The 22673-nt window shown below is 40.3% G+C and overlaps 1 long non-coding RNA gene across 1 annotated transcript; it reads left to right on the top strand.

Moving 5' to 3' along the window:
* The first annotated feature begins 592 nt into the window (after positions 1-592).
* Positions 593-21722, top strand: LOC125363398. Its single transcript, XR_007213223.1, has 5 exons — positions 593-731; positions 2522-2529; positions 4717-4722; positions 7572-7575; positions 21712-21722. It is a non-coding gene; the product is annotated as an uncharacterized LOC125363398 (long non-coding RNA).
* The last annotated feature ends 951 nt before the right edge of the window (positions 21723-22673 follow it).

Genomic DNA, 22673 nt, shown 5'->3' with positions numbered 1-22673 from the left:
ACTGTAACGAAGAAGCTGCTAGAGGAGATAATTCCCAGGTTTGGACTCCCAGTGGCCATAGGCTCGGACAATGGCCCTGCTTTCATCTCTCAGGTAACCCAGCTTTTGGGTAAGTCATTGGGGATTAATTGGAAATTACATTGTGCCTATCATCCCCAAAGTTCAGGTCAGGTAGAGAGGATGAATAGAACTCTAAAGGAGACCTTAACCAAATTGACCCTTGAGACTGGCGAAAACTGGACGGCCCTCCTACCATTTGCCCTTCTGTGGGTGCGCTGTACACCATACTTTAAGGGCATCACACCTTATGAGATAATGTTCGGGAGGCCTCCTCCCTTATGCCCTAAGCTTGGTTCTGAAGCCATAGCTGAATTGTCTAACCAACATTTGTTACAGTCCTTACAGGCCCTGCAGAGAATCCAAAGTGAACTTTATTCCCAGATCAAGGCCGCTCATGAGAAGCTGCCTAAAGATGCCCCAGCCTTACACCCTTTTGTGCCAGGACAGGTGGTGTGGGTAAGGCGACATAAGACTGAGTCCTTGGAGCCTCGCTGGAAAGGCCCCTACACTGTAGTCCTGACCGCTCCGACTGCTGTCAAGGTAGATGGCCTAAGGACCTGGATCCACGCTTCCCACGTCAAAGCAGCTAACCTGACCAAGGAGGACAAGTGGAAGGTGGTGCAATCTGGTGATGACCCACTAAAATGGACATTTGTAAAACATTTGAACTAGTAATATTCTTGTGACTTTGATAAAGAGTAAGAATGGACGAGTTTAAGATGGAACTCGGAGTTTGAGCATTACCAAATTTTTGGAGGTTTATTACATTGTCAAAAGAGGAACTGAGGAAAAGACTTTAAAATCAAAAATGCATTTCCAGTCTGTCTATAGGCATTTTTGTAACAGTTTTCAACAGACCCACACAGGACAGGTGATTCCTTAGCAAGTTCCAGGTAAGAGCATACTTAAAAACTATTTCTGTGTGGACCACCTTGTTGCTTTAATTGGAGTAAAGTGGCCTCTTATATGACTCACTGATCTGAAATCTGCGGTTCAAAGCCAGCCCGGGCAGAGAAAGGTCCCTGTGAGAGTCTTCGTCTCTACTCAGCCAGCAGAGTGCTGGGAACAGAGCTGTGAGTTGCTTTGAGGCTCAAAGTGGTAGAGTGCTAGTCTTGAGCTGGAGAGCTGAGGGACAGCACTCAAGCCCTGAGTCCAAGTCCAGTGACGGACCAAGAGAAATGCCAAAGGTGCATTTACCTCTGAGTGGAAAAGTCACTCCTGGGACAAATGGAGCATCCAGAGGCAGCAAGCCACTGCTTGGATGGCAGAGACAGTGTCAGATCTCAGAGTCACCTGTGTTTGGCCTATCAAAAGTTAACTGGAGCCGGGAGGTCCTAAAAGAATGGTTTATAAGCATGCCTTTCTAAATGCCCATGTCTTTCTACTGGGCAGGAACTTGCCAGTCATCTGTGATAGTGGGTAGTAAATCTAAGATACTGGGGAGACATTCTTCCTGTGGTAACCTTCCCACTCCTCTAAGTTAACTGGAGTTGAGAAAAACATGCGTGGCAGGCTACAGAGTCACTCCCAGGAAATGCTTGGAGTGGGAGGTGTATCCAAGTGTATTAGGGTGTCCAGATGAACTAGGGTGCGACCTCAGAGGAGGTATGCCAGTTACCTAGGTAACTGGATGGAGACTTAAAACAGGTGAGAACACCTGTAGCTGTCCTGGGGGTGGACCTCATAGATGACCAGGTTCTTTCTGGGTACAAGCCTAAGAGCAGCAGTGACATCACACTGGCTCTTGTATCATGCTTGCTCTCCCCAGAAACCTGTGGATGAAACCATGTTACAGTCTAGGCAAAAAGCTCTTAGAGAAATCAATGATTTGATTTTCATGTACAAGAAAAAAACGGGGGAATGTAGTGGGGAGGCCAGATCTGCCCAGTGCCATCAATAGCTGTGGAGGGACTTCAGGTTGACTCCAGCTCAGATTAGAGCAGAAGCCAACTCCATCTCCACTAAGCCCTCCCCCACCCTATTCAGGGAAGCTCCCTTTACTATGTAGATTGACTACCTGAGGCCTGGGAGCTTCAAGGGAACCTGTGTCCTCCTCTTTATTATGATAAGTTATGTAGATTAACCACCTGAGGCTTGGGAGCTTCAAGGAAACCAGCTATGAATAGGCATATCCGCCTGCATCATGTGAGCCCCGCCAAATCCATGCGTCAATTCTAACTAGAATGATAGGTTAGTTCAAATGAATATTATGAGACAGACTGTAACTCTATTGGCCACCTGCGTGCGGCCTAGCATGCTCTGTAAGTGTTGTATCTTCATTGGTCACCTGCGTGTGACAAGTTTGTCTGTGATGTTTGCCTTATAACCAGGCTGGAAGGCCACACGGGGGCGGTCCCAGCTCCCGAGTCTGGGCCGCCCAGGTGTGTACAAGCCCAGCTCCCGAGTCTGGGCTCCACACGTGGTTGGCAGTTTCGGCTCCCGAGTCCGGGCTGCGACCAAGGCCTGTCGGTTCACTTTTTGTTCACTTTTTACTTCCCCAATAAAACTGTCTTTTTGTCACCTTGTAGCTGGAGACTGTGTGGTGGACTCTTGGGGGAACCAGGAATCCCCTCCCTTGGGGGGAACCCTGTTTCATTGTAGCGAACCCCCACTCTACTTCATGGACCACAGCTCCACTTCCAGATCTTTGTTGACTAATTGGAGATACGAATATGGCTTAGAGGTTGTTAGGTTTTAAAGTAGGTAGCCGGTAAAGGAGAACGCCACGCGGTATTCAGGCAGGAGAGAAAGTTTATTACTGAACTGCTGGCCTGTGGCCGAGATGATCCATGGCCCGAGAGAAGGGAGAGAGAGAAAGCGACCCCCACCCAGCCCTGCCTTATATCTAGGGCAGGGGCAAGGGGTGTGGCCAGGTGGATTAGGATGTGACCTCAGGGAAAAGGGAGGTAACTGCCTCCAGGTCTACAGGTTACCCAGGTGGAGACTTAATGAGGTGGGGGTATCTACATGGAGCCCTCAGGGAGAGGACCTAACAGTGGTAAAGTACTTGCCTCACATACATGGAGCCCTGGGTTCAATTCCTGAGCACCACATATATAGAAAAAGCCAGAAGTGGTTCTGTGGCTCAAGTGGTAGAGTACTAGCTGTAATATGGAGGTCAGATCTGGCCAGCGCCATCATTGGCTGTAGAGGCATGTCAGATTGACTCCATCTCAGATTAAAGAGAGCAGAAGCCCACTCCATCTTCACTAAGATCTCCCCCACCCTATCCAGGGAAGTTCCCCTTCGCTGTGATAAGATTGTGTAAACTGCTTGACCACCTGAGTAGTAGAACATTCAAGGTTAAAGCTGTGCCCTCCCCTGAGTAGGCGTATCCACTTACATCATGTGAGCCCTGCCAAATCCATGCGCCAAGCCTAACTAACATGATAGGTTGGTTCAGTTGCTATAGGCAGATTGTAACTCCATTGGCCACCTGCGTGTGACCTGGCATGCCTCTGTAAGTATTGTAACCTCATTGGCCACCTGCGTGTGGTGTTTGCCTTTATAACCCGACCCTGAGGGTGGCCCAGGGCACGTGGTCCCAGCTCCCCAGTCTGGGCTGCAGCACTGGCCGGTCAGTATACTTTTTACTTCCCCAATAAATCCATCTTTTTACTTGAAACTGTCTCTGAGTAGTGGACTCTTGGAGGGATGAGGGATTCCCCCCCACCCTCGGACCCCATTACATTGTGGTCCCCTCCCTTGGAGGAGGACCCATTACACTAGCCTTGAGCTAAAAAGAAGCCAGGGACAGTGCTCAGGCCCCGAGTTCAAGCCCCAGGACTGGTAACAACAACAACAACAAAAATAATCTCATGAAGTTTCCTGCCAAGCTGCCTTTGAACTGGGATCCTCACATCTAAGCCTCTGTAGTAGCTAACATTACAGATGTGAGCTACCAGCACCCAGCTCGTTAGCTATTTTTTTTATATGCAATCTTATGTTTATGCCTGGTCCATCTCAACTACTATCCTCCTACTTAGTCCTTCTACCCTAGCTAAGACCACAAGCAGGTATTATCTCACTGAGCTAATAGGTTGAGATGGAGGTTTCACTATCTTTTTGCCCAAGCTGCCTCAAAGTGCAATCCTCGGGATCATTGCATCCCAAATTACTGGGATTATGGACAGGACCCGCCAGACCCCAAACCATAACCCTCCTGATCACTACCTCCCATTACTGGAATTATGGACATAAGCCACCATGCTTCACAGAGAGAGGTTTCCTTAGTAAGGGGTTGTATTTGCTTGAGCTAAGGATTTGATGTAATTAGTAACATGGATCATTTAAAATAATTTTGACCTGAGGTTTTCAAGATATATAAGTAATATAACTTTGGACTACAAACTTTCATGAAGACTGGCTTGTGAATGTGAATCCTTGGGAAATCTGAGATGTTTGCCCCTTCTCTCCAGTAACAGGCTGACCTGGTATGACCCTGATATTCTTTCCAGTGCCAGACAAATCATTGTTGTTTTTAAATGATCCTATTTTGTGAGGTATGTTGTTTACTCTTAAACTAATGACTTAGTCTTCTAGGCTCAAGGTACCTGCAAGTGGTTCCTATTGGACTTTCTACCAATTATGGGCCCTGTGTTTCATCTCCTGCCCCCACACCCACAGCCCATAAGATCTGAGGCTCAAGGTCACCAGGATTTAGTTGTTGTCCTTGGAGAAAAAAAATTGCTCAATTTACAACTCAGATTCTCATTTTCCCTTTACTTTTGAGCTTTTAAAGTTGCTTACATTCTTGACAGCTCAGCAACACTTAGAGGAAAAAATATCTTATCTAGTGTGTATGATTGGTTCAAGACAGTTCAGGCTGTCTAGTTTTCCACACTGTTAGAAGAGAAGTCACATTTCTTCTTTATTTTTCCTATTTTAAGAGTGTTTGGTTACCTTTACTATGAATTCTATTATTTATCACAATGTGATACATTCATTTTAGGATTGCCAGATTTGGCAAATAAAAAAAAACATAACAACTGGTTAAAATAGAACTTCAGACAAACAATAATTTTTTATATTAAAATGTCCTATTTAATATGCAAGACATATTAACAGATTTCACTGATTACTGAAAATTCTGACTTACTTGGACACTCTATATTCTAGAAATTCCAGTTATGTGTCAATTTTAAGATGGATAATACAAGTTATTTGGGTCAACAGTTATCTTTTTAGGAGAAGTAAATACTGTGTGATTAATTATGGTATTGTCTGCATAATTGCTGCAACTCAGACTTAGTGAACAATGGGATTCTTTTTTCAATCTCCAGTAGTTGGAAATAAAAGCTATTAAAGAATTGCTAAAACACCTCACTTCCAACGATCTGAAACCAGGTATACATTTATTGAGAATAAAGTATATAAATACTAAATTCTATTTTTTTTCTCTTTTTTTTGCCAGTCCTGGGCTTGGACTCAGGGCCTGAGCACTGTCTCTGGCTTCTTTTTGCTCAAGGATACTCTGCCGCTTGAGCCACAGCACCACTTCTAGACATTTTCTATATATGTGGTGCTGGGGAATCGAACCCAGGGCTTCATGTATAAGAGGCAAGCACTTTTGCCACTAGGCCATATTCCCAGCCCCAAATGCTAAATTCTAAAGTACACTCAATATTACATCATTACCAGAGCAGTTTCTACTGGCTGTGTGAGCACAGGTAGAGTTTCTCAACAAAGTTAACCAGATAAAAGTCAGCTTTAATAAGGTATTCTTGGCAGCTGATCACAAACTCAAAGGATTAACTCAACAAGGAGTAGTCATTGAAGAGTCACTATTTAAAACAGATCAGTTGACAAGATAGATTTAATCCCTCTTGATTAATGAGTAGTATAAAATAAAATCATAAAGTTATGACCATGTGAAATATGTCTGGAGAAAATTTTTAAAAAAAGAAAATCTTTCGGAATTAGTGGTCGTTAGACATAGCCCCATGATTTTCCTTGCTTAGAAATTAAGAAAATAGAAAGACTTGGAAAAAAATCATACAAAGTGAAGTGAGCCAGACACAAAGAAACATAGACTCTATGGTTTCCCTCATTGGTAATAATTAATAAATGTCTAGGATAGTCCTAGTGGAAGATCACAATAGCTCAATAGCTATGTATATATGAACACATAAGATGATGCTAAGCAAAATGAACTCCAAGTTATGGAAATAAGTAGCTTATCATTATTGTATGTTCAATGTACCATGTGAAATTATGCCTTTTTCTTTTGTCTTTCTTCCCTAGGGTTTTACCCCGATGTCATTGTTACTTATTTCGGTACCCTGGATATTGTAAATACATTTATCAGAACTAGGGAAGGGAAGGAGAACATTAAAATGGAGAGATAAAGGGTAAAAGATGAACCAATGCAACAGCAATACTTAGAAAACAATATGTTGTTAACCAATCGTATAACTCATGGGGGGAAGGAAGGGGAAGGTGGGAGAAAAATGAGGGAGGAAGTAACAAGTTGGATAAGAAATGTACTCACTGCCTTACATATGAAACCGTAACCCCTCTGTACATCACTTTGACAATTAATTAATTAATTAATTTAAAAAAGTATCGAGTCTACAGATAGGAGCCAGCATATTGAATCCTTTACTCCCATTTCCTGGGCGGGGAGCAAGAAATGTTCTCTTTTTGTACTTATCCCTACTTTATCCTGCTATGTTAAAGTAAATCCTTTTTTAAAACTGCCACCTTGTGAGACTTTCCTTCTTGGGGGACCCCCGTAGTGCTTTGCATGTGTGGATCTCTGATTTTCATAGAAAGTAGAAAGCTGGGGGGACCATGCTGGGAAATAGCTGAATGTGTTGTTAATGTTGGTACACCTTCCACATATACAGAAGCACCATTTTCATGACCTAAAGTAAGGGTGTGAAGATAGCAAAGAAACTTGATAACAATTGAAAACCTGGAGAAATACCAAATTTTCTTAAGTAGGAAGATATTTAATCAACCATATATTTTCTGTTCCCAATAATATTTTGATTCACAAACCAGCAACCTAAATGCTTTAAGAATATTCTTTGTTATAATATAGATATAAGACATGTCCTGCTTGTAGAAGGGAACAGGTTTCTACTGAGACCCATGCCAGGAAATCACCCATAGTTGACTCACCCAGTCAGCGTCATTAAATGGCTGCTTGTGACCTGTACTGTGGCAGTCACTTATGGGAAAGTGATTTAGATGTCCACCCAGAGATTGAAACCTCCACCCTTTTCTGATGACAGTACTTAAACACAGTTAACATGTGAGTCTTAGCCTCATAAGTATTTTGTGTCCTGAAACCCAGCCTTCTTCATCGTTAACAGTTTCATCACCTATATTTATGAATTTTCTTTTACAGTGCAAGTATCAATTTCAGCATTTCTCAGTGTTTTAGCATTTAACAATAACAAAAACAGCAGAAATGATCTGGATCTACCTAAACATAACATTTTTTTAAAGCTTAAAGTAAAATAGAGAGCTGTCTTTCTCAAGATGTCTTACTATTACATGGGAAGAGGTGTCAATTATCTTTAACTTTTGAGAATTCAAAAGTAAAAGAGAGGGCTGGGAATACGGCCTAGTGGCAAGAGCGCTTGCCTCGTATACTTGAAGCCCTGGGTTCGATTCCCCAGCACCACATATACAGAAAATGGCCAGAAGTGGCGCTGTGACTCAAGTGGCAGAGTGCTAGCCTTGAGCAAAGAGAAGCCAGGGACAGTGCTCAGGCCCTGAGTCCAAGGCCCAGGACTAGCAAAAAAAAAAAAAAAAAAAAAAAGGAAAAGAGAAGACCTCCTAAGCCAGTGGTTGATTCCTCATTCTTTTTTTTGCCAGTCCTGGGGCTTGGACTCAGGGCCTGAGCACTGTCCCTGGCTTCTTTTTGCTCAAGGCCAGCACTCTGCCACTTGAGCCACAGCACCACTTCTGGCCATTTTCTGTATATGTGGTGCTGGGGAATCGAACCCAGAGCCTCATGTATATGAGGCAGGCACTCTTGCCACTAGGCCATATCCCCTTGATTCCTCATTCTAAACAACTGATCTCTGAGAATTATTGGCCTATCTGACAGAGAAGTTTTAACTTTGACATTTGATTTTCTCCATTTCATACCAAATTCTGCTGCATTTTACCTGTAAAACTTGGTAGGATTTGAATGCCTTAGTTGTGTGTCCTTTGCAGAAAAAAAATAAGCATGTAATTTTTACAGATAATTAACATTGAGTTCTTATTTGTTTAATAATGTTAGCCATGTTCTCAAAAGCATAGCAACTCTTAGTGCAGAACCTTTTCATTTAAGTTCTTAATTCCTACCACTTTTCAACATTAGCACAACAAACAGAGCTGTCTCTTTCACCAGTGATGGCACCTGTCAGGTAAGGTACCCTACAATATGATAACTGGGCTCATTTCCCTGTGCCTCATTGATTGGGATGAGAAACCCTGAAATCACAGCATAACATAGAAATAACCATTATCTCCCCATGGCAAATGTCCATAGCATTTCCTGGCTTCCACAAAGCTCTCTCTCCTGCCTCACCTGTCCTCCAGAGATGGAGGTATTCAAATGGCATGTCAGGGCTGATCACCTGTATACTTCAACAAATGGGAGGAAGAAATGACTTTGTCGACTTTCAAGTTTCCTGTCTCTCTGGAAACCAGCTGGCATCCCCTTGCTTCATTTACTGTGTATCAGCCAATATAAAATTAAATGCTCACACTGTAATTTAAAAATTAAGCTTATGCCAAAGTGTGCTCATGCTGGGCACACATCAATGCTTAACAGTCTGAGTCCAATCATAGGCAATTTGGACAAATCTATTCCTCCCTACTCAGAGGCCTCAGGCCTTCTCAAAGGTCAGAGCTTGTCAAAGAGAGAAGGTGAGAGCTATGCAGTAGTGGACTACCTTCAGTTAGCTGTCTCCTTGGCCCTGGGGGAAGGGGGAAGGGGGAAGGGCAAGTATTTTCTTAGTGAGGTCTTACATGCTGCTGTGATAGGATGAGAGGGGCAGAGATTAAGGGGCAGTCTCTCTGGTTGGCCTGAATTTGATTTGCCTTCACAACTTACTGTGTGACATCTGGAAAATTCCTTGACCCTGTTCTGGCTTTACTTCCTCAGCTGTAATTGGAGGTAATTGTGGAAACTCTCATTGTCGGTGTTGAAAGGAGTAAAATAATACACACTAAATACTTAGAAAAGAGCTTGACAAATGCTAAGTCTGTATTTATTGCTACTTCACTTTGATTTTAGACGTGGAGATAAATTAGATAGAAATGTATGTGTCTGTCTATGGCCATACCACACTGAATGTCCCCAATCTCGTCTGATCTTGGAAGCTAAGCAGGGTCGGGCCTGGTTAGTACTTGGATGGAAGAAACGTATGCATCTTTTTTGCATTTTTATATTCTTATTTTGATATATATCATGTATACTATGATAGTATACTATGTATACTATCATGTATACTATGTATATATGATTATATAATACATTCTAATGTATGACATATATCATACATTAGAGCCACAGTGCAACTTCTAGATTTTTCTGGGTATTTTTTGGAGATAAAAGTCTCATGGACTTTCCTACTCAGGCTGACTTCGAACCATGATCTTCAGATCTCAGTCTCCTGAGTAGCTAGGGTTACAGGATGAGCCACTGGCATCTGGCTTCTGTGAGACTCTTATCTCGGACTAATCACCAAAAAGCTGGAAGTGGAGCTGTGGCTCGAGTGGTAGCATGTTAGCCTTGAGCAAAAAAGCTCAGGAACAGTACCCAAGCCCTCAATTCAAGCCTCAGGAATGGCACAAGACAAAAAAAAAAGGCTACCTTAATAAAACTTGTGTTGATTTTTTGAGACTCTCAGACATTAAGGTGAAGATAGTTAATGACTGTATCAGGATTTGTACACATGATCACAAGCATAACAGTAAAACAAAAGAGCAAGACTTTATTTACATCTCCCAAAACATAACAAATTGTAATTTCTGATGCAACATTTATTCCGTTGTAAACTATAGTCATCTTCGTATCTTGCTTTGCATTTTTACATTTTTCTGAATGTAGGTTTAATCTTTTGCATCACCGCTATAGTCTTCATTTCAACCACTGCTTTATCACAACTTTTCATTTTAGAACCAGGCATGTTTATTGATCCAGTTATATTCTAGTAACCTTGTGAGTGAAAAAAAGGATTCGGGAATTAAGAAAAAATAACTGGGGCCTTACAGTACTGGTCCTTGTTTCCAGAATAAAACCACTTCCACAACGTAGTAATTCTACTTGATAAATTCTTTCCATGGCTAAAGAGAAAACAAAAAGGAAAGTGAAATTATGGGTAATAGCTGATAGTTTCTTAGGTATGTTTACATTTCATAGTTGATCACTGCTAACACTTGATAACCAGGAGTAAATAAACAGCTTAGCATTTGAAAAGTTAAACTTCAATAAGTATAAAGTACATAAACAACTAGGAAAGCTTGTACAGGGATGGGCTATAAATCAGGAAACACAAGTATGCAAGTATAAATCTAAATTTTCTAATTTTTTGCAGAGTATTCAGATTTTACATTTTGTATGTATTTATTATGCTTTATTTATACTTTTCATCCCTCAGTGAACACTTAGGTGGATTGTACCTTTTAGCTACTATGAATAATGCTGTTATGAACCTAAGTATATTTAATATCTGAGTTCCTGATTTCAATTATTTAGAGTATACCCAGAAGTGGAGGTTTTATATCTAGCAGTTCTATATTTAATTTGAAAAACCTTCATAATCTTTTTTGGTATAACATAACTTTTATTTACATAATTTATATCTATAGAACATAACGGCTTTCTTTAGAACAAGAAAATTTACAAATGACAGGTATTGCTTCTTTTGTCAAAGATGTCTTCAAGCAAGTTAATATACATGGTCACTTCTATTTAATATGGTGGTAAACAGTAGATACTAATCTTTTCATCTGTGATCAATCACTTAACAATTATAGACTTTTAAGCCATTACATTGGTCACTTGGATCTAAGTGTTCAGGAGAAAAGGACAAGAAAAGATAAAGACTTTAAATCACATCTCTTTTAAGATTTATAAAATAAATTATTTGCAACATCTTCCTTGTATCAATTAGCCTCATAATCTTTTTAACAGTAGCCAAAATATTTTGTATTCCTATGAGTAATGTACAGGATTCTAATTTGTCTACATCATGCCAATTCTTTTTTGCCTTTCTTTTCTAATAACAGCCATTCTAATGAGTGTGAAGTAATCTCTCATTGTGATTTGGATTGTATTTTCCAAATAATTGTTCACGTTGAACATTGTTCATGTATGTACTGAACATTATATATCTCATCTGTTTTAGACACATTTTCCCAATTATTTACCCTCAATAATAGTAATGAGACTTAATCAGAATATATATTCTAATATATGAGTATGTTCTATTATCTGACTACCTAATGCAATATACACATGTGCATGTACATGCACATATACACATACAAACACACCTGGCTTGGATAAATAGCAACCCCTACAAAACAATATCTTTTATTTTTCACCCAGCCAGCCCCAAAACTAAGGTGACAATGAAGATGAATGTCTCCCAAGCAGAGGGAGGAGGATGGAGAGACCTCCACAGAAGTCTGAGAATGGAGTCATTCTCTTCCTCTTAAAGCACTCCCAGATACCCAGGCGCTTACAGAAGGCACTTGATGGCAGCATGCAGAGGCATTTCCTGGCAGCTATAGCAGGATTTCACAGAATAAGACCCACATGCTTTATAACTACAGCCATGAGAAGACAATTTTTAGATATGTTGTACTTTAAAGCTGCACTTTGAGCAATTTCAGACAGAGGAAGCAAGGATTCTTTGCAATGAGGGCGTATGTTCCTGATAATAGAAAGCAATGCAGTCATCACTTGGCACAAGGATGCATAGACAGGTCCAAAGACAGTAGAGAAGAGAAATAGCCCAGGACCAAGGCAAACTTCTAGCCATGGCTGCCTTAAGATCTTGCCAATATCTCAGTGATGCAGAACCCCAATTATTTATTCACTCATTTATTTCATTATCACATATGAATACACAGCCTACTACATGTTTAACGCTGTTAGAGACCGAAACCTTCAAAAAACGTGAGTCAAAATAAATCTTTCCTTCTTAAGTTTATTGCCTTATTTACTGCCATAACAGAAAGCTGACTAACACAATAGGCAAATGAATAAGTAAGATGCCACATATCTAAACAATGGAATAGTATTTGGTTCTAAGAAGAAAAAACGGACTATCAAGCCATGCAGGACATGGAAGAAATTTAAAAATGTTTTCCTGAAAGAAAAAAACTCAGTCTCAAAATGCTATGGACAGAACGATGTGACATTCTTTGAAAACCCAAAACCATGAAGACAGTAAAAAGTAAAAAGATCAAAGGTTGGTGGAGGTTGGGGGTGCACAGTAAGGGTTTTTAGGGCAGTGAAAGTGCTTTGTATGGTGCTACAATGATACGTGTCATCCCACATCGACCAAAAGATAATGAGGTGTCAGTGTTGATTCATCAGTTGTGACAAATGCACCATTCTGGTGAGACATGGGGATACGTGGAAGGGAGCCCAAAGGATGTGGGGTACATGAGGACTCTACTTTCCACTGACTTTGTCATGCACCTACAACTGCTCTAAAAAAATGAAAGTTATTCATCAAAAAAAAAAATCCAACAAACAAACAACCAGAGTGCCTGAATTTCTGGCTAGCATCTGAAGGAGATTTATGAGGATTAACTAAATTCCATAGGTGGCCCCTTTGAGCCCTGTGGAGGAAAGCACTCTATGTTAACAAGAGGGAGACAAGCAACACAGTCATTAGTAGTGGTAATCAAGCAAAGACTAATATCCATTTTGAGACTCAAGAAGGCTCTGTCCTGAACATCTGAAGTCCTCCCCAATACAACCCAAACAATGGAAAGTAGATACACAGCAATCATCTAAAATTTCATGTAAAAACACCTACTGAAATTGTTAGGAAGTGGTACATGTGGTGCCACCATCTGAGAAGGGTATTTAAACAATACTTGATCAGATTACTTTTCCTATCCATTTGAACCACCACTAAGACTACTCAGTTATACTTGCAGGTATATGCACACGTAATCACAAAGGATGTGTGTATACAGACATTCATTGTCACACTGTTTATAGAAGACAAAAACTATACACACCTATCAGAGTGGCTCAAATAAAATCCAATGAGATAGCTCAGAGGGCTCATGCCCATATCATAGCTACTCAGGAGACTGAGATCTGAGTATTAGGTTTAAAGTCAACCCTAGGCAGAAAAGCCATGAGACTTCTATCTCCAACTAAACAAAAACATGGAAGGGTAGGTATGTCTGAAGTGTAAAACACCAGCTTTGAACATAAAAGCTAACAGAGAGTACCGAGACCCCAAATTCAACCCCCATGTCTATAAAGCAGCCAGCACCTAATACTAGCATATTTATGTATCATCACCCCAAGCTGTGAATAACCCAATGTCTTACAGGGGTGAAAACTGGCAAATCTATGCAACGGTATATCGATCATTAACAAAAAGAAACCACACACTGTTATCAGCAATGACATGAATAAATCTCTTGCATTGTACTCAGTGAAAGAAATCAGACTCCAAAGACTACATATGTCTAACTGCATTAACTTAGCCATTTAGAAAAGGCAAACTTGAGAGACAAAAACAGATCAGTGGTGATTGGGGGCTGGAGATAAGAGATCAGTCTGCAAACCTATTCTACACTTCATACTGGTTCCCTGACTATATACTTTCTACAATTTATAGAGCTTTCCACTCAGAAAGGTGAACTTTACTACATGTGCATGTCAATCAATTGGACTTAAAACATGGCAAGAGTTAATTATCACCAGTGGGATAACTGGGTAAGTAAACTGGGGTATGGCCAAACACAAATAAAGTACTATGCATTCCTAAAGAATAAAACAAGAGAGAAACATGATTAATTACATATTTAAATAAAGATGGGTAAAGATCTCAATGTTTGTCTGGTGTTGGTGGCTCACACCTGTAATCCTAGCTACGCAGGAGGCTGAGATCTGAGAATCAAGATTCAAAGCTAGCCAGGGCAGAAAAGTTTGGAGGTTCTTATCTCCAATTAGTCAGCAAAGGGCTGAAAGTAGAGGTGGTTCATTGGAATACTTGGTCTCTGGAAGTCTCCTGTGGAATAATATTTCTCAAAACTTAGCCCAAATCTCCTGGTGAGGCCCAATGACTCTGGCACAAATGCCAGCGGAGATCATCCCAACTCACTTGGAAGACCTTTGAGTACAGAGACTACCAGAGGCCTCCCACCCCCAATCTATGGCTTCCTGCTGGTTGTCCGGCCAGTGGAGGCCCCAACATCATAGAGCAGGCATTCCACCATCCCCTGGCTGAATTCCAAACACATAGAACCTGCACGTCATGCGATGTCTGAGGTAAGACAGCACACAGCAGTGGGGAACTGCACACAAAATAAACAATAGATAACTAAGTACCAGAAGTGGTGGATTGGGGATTTTTAAAATTTATATCTTTCAATTTCCCTGCAGTAAATATATGTGATATCCAACAAAACAATGTTTTACAGTGAACCTAAAGAATAATCACAGAACTACTCCTAGGCCTTGCTCTCTCCTAGACTGGTTCTCTATTCTCTACCCAAATTTTCTAACCAAATTGTAGCACTCCAAACTAAAAATCAACCTCTTCATTGCATAATTATGTTATGATTTTTCACCTACATGATAATCATTTCCTTTTATTTTTAGACCCCAAAAGATAACATTTATTTTTTTCAAAATATCTTGAAGAAAGACAAGTTACTAAGCTGTGTAAGTTTCACTACTTATACAGCAAGAAAAATTCAAAGGTACCTCTGGCACAGGAAATGTCACCAATTAATTCTACAAACCAGCTGGAACTAGCTCAAATTATGTGAAGAATGCATAGAAGCTCCTAAACTGACTTTAATTACTAGACAGACTGTCCCAAGGGAAGAATTAGTATATCAGGTTTGAAGCAAGAGCTTGTTAGATTTTATTTAAAAATAACTTATACCCGTTAAGTACTTAACAATTTAAAAATCCCCTCCACATGTTCTATCTCAATTAAGCCTCAAAAAAGCCCAGGTGCAAGCATTATAAGGGAGGAATACTTAGAGACTCTCAGGAACTGAGAATAGCCTCAGGTCACGCAGCCAGTGAATGGCAAGAGGTTTCAAACTCAGGTAATCTGACCCAAAAGAGGGAAATTGTTTGCATTAGACTCTCAAGTCGGGGCAGACCAATCTGAGAAATTTGTATTAACCAGCAAAAATCTGGCCTTGAGAGGAAAATGCAAGCTCTAGAATTCAAACAAAAAACAAAAACAAAAACAAAAAAACAACAGGGACATTGCTCAACCTGTAGAGGGCTTGCTTAGCAAGTTTAAAGCCCTCACTGAACCTGAATGTCATTATCTCTGAAGACACAGGGTTAGAGAAGACAATCAATGGGTCTTGCTAAGTTCCTACCCATTACTATTATTTCCACTTCGTCTAATTCTACTTCTCTCCATGACTGTCTGCTACTGTGTCAAACTTCAGTAAAGACACATTTTCTGTTTCTTTGCGTCTTCAGTTCCAAAAACTTTTCTAGCACAAAAAAATCATATTCAATAAATGTGTAGGCTTTTCTCTTGTTAATCTATCTTTTGTTTTAGGTGCCTGTGCCATGATCCTAGCAACAAGAAAGAAAGATTAACAACAACAACAAAAAAGATAGTACCTTTTTATCCTGTACATTCTTTAACGGGCAGTCATTGCTTTGGAAGGCCAAGCAGGACTAACAGAAACTTGTCTGGAATATCCTGATCTCTTGCCTCTACAGTTTCCTTCCTTTTTTCTCTTTCACAGGTATTTTTCATTCCTAACTCCTGTCTCAGCATCTGCTTCCCAGAAACCCCAACCTGTGACAAAGAACCACTTAGCTCACAATTCTATGAATCATTGATGTGGACGGGGCTCAGGGTGGTGGCTCTGCTCCACGTGGTCTCATCCTCTGGTAAGCTGGTTACGGTTATTCACATGGACTCTTTCACTTGTTCACATGAAATCTGGATTCTACGAAAGAGAGTAGAAGACCTTTAAGGTCTAGTCTGTGAATTGCTACATCACCTCTGCCTCATTTGTCTGGCATGAACACAACACAGGTCCAGCCAGGAAGATGAAGAGAGGAAAGGGAAAGACATTACAGAGGAAGTATGTCCTTTTCATAGGAGAAGCTGTTATGTCACATTGCAAAGGGCTTGGTTGTGTAACAGAGGGAAGAGCTGTGGTCAATTTTCAAACCCCTATATTAGGCTCAGTCATGTGCATTATAAGCCTGGGTCTTTAAGTACCCAGCTGTGCCTCCTCTACTTTCTTCCTCCTTTGCTTCCACCTGGACTCCATCTGCATTTTTATTTTCATTTTTTGGCAGTACTGTGATTCAAACTCAAGCTTATGAGGCAGATCCTCTACCACTTGAACCATGCCTCCACTGCCCATCTGCTTTAATTATGTAGTTGAGGTAAATGCAGAATGCTGCTTCAGATAGAACCTAGCTTTTGAATGAGAAAGTTGAAAACGGCCTGTTGATCAGCTGGGAGAGGTAGGAAAGGTGGGGGAGGGGGGGAGGAAGGAGGGAAGGAACAAAACAAAATCACAAACCACTTTTTTTCCTTTTTTTTTGGATCAAGATTAATACTCTACCATTTGATCCATACCTTCATTTCCAGCTTTTTAATGGTTAATTGGAGAAAAACGTCAGGGCTGGCTTTGAACCGTGATCCTCGCTCTCAGCCTCCTGAGTAGCAGGGATTACAGAAGTGAGCCACCAACAGTTACTGGTTTTTTGTTTTGTTTTGTTTTGTTTTATACCACTGCATTTTGGGATTCTATTGTAGTACCTTGTCTTTGTCCTAATTGTATATGAAAACTGAAATCTCCGGGAAAGTAACCATGTTTAAAGATCCGTTTTAAAATATTGTTTAATGTCGACATTACATTTAAAGCACTAGGCGAATTTTCTTTGGTGTGCGCCACGTGGCTACTGTACATGTTCTTGGTGCATTGTGTATTGTATATATGTCTGCCTGACCTAGGGAAGGGAAAGAAAAACAGGGTGTAAGATATCACAAGAAATGTACACACTGCCTTACTATGTAACCGTACCCTTTTTGCACAACATCTTGTCAAAAAAATTTTGTTTAATTAATAAGTAAATTAAAGGGGCTGGGAATATGGCCTAGCGGTAAAGTGCTCTCCTTGTATACATGAAGCCCTGGGTTCGATTCCTCAGCACCACATATATGAAATAAAGCTGGAAGTGGCGCTGTGGCTCAAGAGATAGAGTGCTAGCCTTGAGCAAAAAAGAAGCCGGGGACAGTGCTCAGGCCCTGAGTCTACGCCCCAGGACTGCCAACAAAAACATAATAATAAATTAATAAATAAATAAAATTTAAAAAAGATCCATTTTAAAGAACCTTGTTTGTATGGTATGTAGTTATTTTTTCCCTTAGTAACCTCTAGCTAAGATCTTTATTACTTTTCAGTGCAGATTTTGGCTTCTCTCCACTCCAGCCCCAGAAATATCAATAAACAAGTGGACCATCTACTCAACAAGGTCTACTTGTATGTGGACCGAAGAATTCTTACTCCATTTTCAGACAGTGAAACTACAATTATATAACAAATAACTGATGAAAACAGTATTTCAGTCCTATCTTTCACCTCAATAGTTGCTAGATTCATTATTCCTTTGAAACACATGAGAATAGTAGGGTTTTTGTTTCCTATGTCCTCATCTTTTGTTGTTGTGGTTGAGGCTTGAACTTAGAGCCAGATGTCCTTGAGCTCTTTTGCTCAAGGCTAGTGCTTTACCAGTTGGAGCCACAGTGTCACTTCCAGTTTTCTGGTGGTTAATTAGAGATAAGAGTCTCACAGACTTTTCTACCCAGGCTGGCTTTGAACCACAGTCTTCAGATCTCAGCCTCCTGAGTTGCTAGGTGTGAGCCACCAGTACTCGGCAGTATCCTCATATTTAAAGAAAGCCTCTTATTCTATCCAATGGCAGGTGTAGTCCATAGAGATACATTATAGACATGTGGCCAGACTGGGTGCTGATGGTTCTTGCTTATAATCCTAGCTACTCAGGAGGCTCAGATCTGAGGATTGTAGTCCAAAGCCAGCTTAAGCAGAAAAGTCCACGAGACTCTGATTTCTAATTACAAAAAAAAAAAAAAAAAAGCCAGAACTAGAGGTATGACTCAAGTGATAGCAGTGCCAGCCTAGAGTGAAAAAAGCTAAGGGATAGCACCTAGGTTCTGAGTTCAAGTCCCAGACCAACACAAAAAAATCTAACATCTGTACTAAAGTTTTCTTTCTAGTTCCAAATTACAGTTTTAAAGCTTGGAACTTAAACAGAAACAGATTCAAACACAAATTCATATACATAATTACCCATTGAGCTGATTACAGTTAGTAGAGTAACTACCTGATAGATTGAGTGCTCCTTGAGCACAAATTTCTATCTCAAAGCATAGTATATTTGGTGAATTGATATAAAATAAATGACAAGACAATTACTGATAATTAAGGTTTTTTTTGGGGGGGGGAGGAGTGAGGAAGTAGTTAACAAATTGTACAAGAAATGTACCCACTGCCTTACATATGAAACTGTAACCTCTCTTTATATCACTTTGACAGTAAGTAATTATTCAGAAAAAAAGATTTTTGTAAACACCCTCATATAATTCAAAACTGTATTCACAGAAGTAATTCTTTTGAATATTTTGGGCAAAACATTTCAAGTAATAATGCTGCTAGAATTATTTCTCAGAGGTAAATGTGGAAGTTAGTTTTTGTGAAAACTTGAAGTAGAAAGAAGCCTTAAACAATATCTCATCTTATCCTGTAACAGTCAAGAATTTGATACTCAGGAAGGACTGTTGATAAGTTCAACATTATGATCTTTTGGGGGCAACTCATAATCTGTTTCTCTATATTTAATGTTCTTATTAGGTAGGGTTGTTTGTTTTGTTTTTTTTTTTCCCATACTGGGGCTTAAATACACCATGTACTTGCTAGATAGGAACTCTGTCGGGGCTGAAGCCCTAGATTCGATTCCTCAGCACTACATAAACAGAAAAGGCTGGACATGGTGCTGTGGCTCAAGTGGTAAAGTGTTAGCCTTGAGCAAAAAGAAGCCAGGGACAGTGCTCAGGCCCTGAGCCCAAGCCCCAGGACCAGAAAAAAAAAAAGGAACTCTACCACTTGAGCCATGATCCCAGCTCTTTTATGCTTTTGTCATTTTTCAAGTAGGGTCTTGTCTGGGACATCCTGGACTATGATTCCCACAAGGCCAGGATGAGATACACACATGTACCATATCTAGCCATTAATTGAGATGGGAGTCTTGAATTTATGCCCTAGCTGTCCTCAAACCTTCTACTATCTGCCCCTTGAGTAGCTAGGAGTATAGGTGTGAGCCACCATTGCCTGAGTTCCAATGTTTTCTCAATTAACAACTAAAATAAAGAGGAAAAATGAACTCTAGAGGCAGAAATTATCTCAAAACATAAAATAAAACTATTTCCCTATATCTTAAAGAATATTTCATAGCCAAGTGTAGTTGCTCATGCCTGTAATCCCAGCTACAAAAGAGGCAGAGGTAAAAGGTTCACAGTTTCAGGTCATCCAGGGCTATAAGAGTAAGATACTATCTCAAAAATAAAATATAAATAAAAAGGACTAGGGACATGACTCAAGGGACTTGCTCAACTAACAAAAGGCCTTGGCTTCAATCCCTAGTACTACAAATATATAAAAAGCTTATTATGGGCTGGGGATATGGCCTAGTGGCAAGAGTGCCTGCCTCGGATACACGAGGCCCTAGGTTCGATTCCCCAGCACCACATATACAGAAAACCGCCAGAAGTGGTGCTGTGGCTCAAGTGGCAGAGTGCTAGCCTTGAGCGAGAAGAAGCCAGGGACAGTGCTCAGGCCCTGAGTCCAAGGCCCAGGACTGGCAAAAAAAAAAAAAAAAAAAAAAAAAAAAGCTTATTATACCATTTTTCCTTATACAAGTTTTTATTTCTGGCATGAACAGCTCTCAATACATTGGAATGAATAAGCTCTTCCAGGCTAAAGGAAAGCCAGAAGACTCCACTCCACACATGGGTTCATTGTATAAAGCTCCTCCTTTCCATCTTGTCTAAACAATCCCTCTTAGCCTTCAGTCTGGAAATCACTTCTTTAAGGAAGCTTTTGTAACCTTTTTCCCCCAGGTTCCTGATCCCCAAAGTAAACTAACTATAATTGTACCTCTTTCCTTTTGAATGTACATGTGTGTAACATGTGCATACATCATACAGCACTTGTCAATGAGGACATGCTTTGAGAAATGCTGTTAGATGATCTTGTCATCATGAAAGCATCACAGAATGTATTCTCACAAACCTGAATTCAAGCTACAGTGTTTAAACCATCCTCTACTCAGTCTACCACTGACTGCAGCTTCATTGTTAAGCTCATGATTATATTTAATGTGTCTTTTTCCAAACAAAACCTAGATTCCTTAGGATCGATGAGCCATCTGCCTTCATTATTGTCTCCCTACCACTAACATTTCTCCAAAGCAGATTTTCTACAGAGGTTTATTGAATTTATGAATAAATGAGTTAATGAACAAACAAACACGAAACAAAAAAAAATCAAACTTGGTTAGACCTGCTAATAAGTAATTGGTCTTTCCTTGAGTTGTTTAAAATAAGAAAAGAAACAAAGAAGTTGGTCCATATAAACTTAAGAGTTCCATGCCAGAGATGAGTACAGTCAAACTGTAGCAAGAAAATAAACTGGCTGAAAGACAACTTGTGCAGGAAAAGGGGAGGGGAGCCTGTGTCAGGAGAGATACACCTGTATTGCTCACGATAAACAGAGGGGCAGGTGCCTTTCACGCAAGCATGGGGGAGCATGGCCACATTAAAGCAGTGTCTTGAACACAAACATCAGTGAGTAGAAAGAAATACAATTTCTGTCCTTCTTCTGTGATAGCAACACTTATGTGGAGGTCAAGGAAGGGTCAAGGACAGCCCTACCATATTTTCCCAATAGGATTTCAAAGGCTTAAGGTAAATTGTTTTTGAAAACCTTCACAGCTACTCAGCAGATTTATTGGATGACCACCAAAAACAAATTCAAGGAAGGAGAAAAGAAATTAGAAGTTGCTTGTCAAAACAAAGTCAAACATTTCCAAAGTAAATCAGCTCTAACTCAGAAATTAAAGGTAATGACAATAAAGAAAAAAGACTATACTTTTATGAATTACAAAACATAAACAAGAGGAAGTAGCCTACAATGGTTCGTAGGCACTGTTTAACACAAACACTGCAACCAGCAGAGGCAAGTTCCAAGAGGAAATGTACAGCTTGCAAAGCTTTTATCATCAAAGCCCCAAGCAGGCTTTCTCTTTGACACAAGATCAAAGAGAGAATCCCCAGAGAAGCAAGGTTTGGAGGTCTCTTGTCTATCATCAAATGAGCTATACCAGAGAAGATACTAAAAAGGAAAGGATGAGCTGCGTATCAGTGGCTCTTGACTGTAATCCTAGCTACTACTACTACTATAGGACCAGTACTCCTCAAAACTGTCATGACCATCAAAATCAAGGACTACAGCCAAAGGAGCCTAAGGCTAAATGTAATAGAGTGCCCCAGGTAGGATTCTGGAACATTAAATAAATAGTAAAAATCTGAATAGCATATGTACTTCATCAATAGTACTGTGGCAATATTGGTTCATTGGTCATAACAAATATGACAAAGGAAGATATTAATAAGAGGTTGAGTATGGAGTATATGGGAATTCTTTATACTACTTTATAATTGTTCTCAAAACTGCTCTAAAATAAAATATTAGGAAGAAAAATAATCTATCAGGCCAGGAACTGGTGGCTCTACCGGTAATCCTAGATCTGAGCATCCTAGTTTGAAGCCAGCATGGGCAGGAAAGTCCATGGGACTCTTTTCTCCAGTTAAGCACCAAGAAAGCCAGAAGTAGAGAAGTGGTAGAGTGTTAGCTTTAAGCAAAAAAAAAAAAAGATCAGGAAAACACCCAGGCCTTGATCCAGCCCCAAGACTGGCACAAAAAAAAAATAAAATAAAAACCAACTATCAGGTTAAGGTACTGGAGGCAGAGGTGGGATGACCACAGTGTGAGGAGAACCTGGGGAAAAGTTCAAGATCCTATCTAAAGCAGGGGGGAGTGATAAGAGCACTTGCTTAGGAAGTGTAGAATACAGAGTACAAATGGCAAGACTACCCCCCCAAAAAGTGTAAATGTGGTAACAACACCTAGTGATTCAAACCTGGTGATACTTTCAGAGCTTCTCCGCAGGGCCCTCATTACTCCAAGAAGTCCTGTTGGCCCATGTCTTGGAAAGATTCTTTCTCTCTCTCTCTCTCTCTCATACTCACACACATCCTCTCACTCTCTTACTCTCCCTTTCCCTCTCCTTCTCTCCTTCCTCTTTCCTTCCCTTCCTCTCCCTC

Source organism: Perognathus longimembris, chromosome 14 (assembly GCF_023159225.1).
Source record: "Perognathus longimembris pacificus isolate PPM17 chromosome 14, ASM2315922v1, whole genome shotgun sequence".
Taxonomy (NCBI): Eukaryota; Metazoa; Chordata; class Mammalia; order Rodentia; family Heteromyidae; genus Perognathus; species Perognathus longimembris.
Note: the sequence above shows the minus strand (reverse complement) of the source record. Positions and strands in the feature narration are given on the sequence as shown.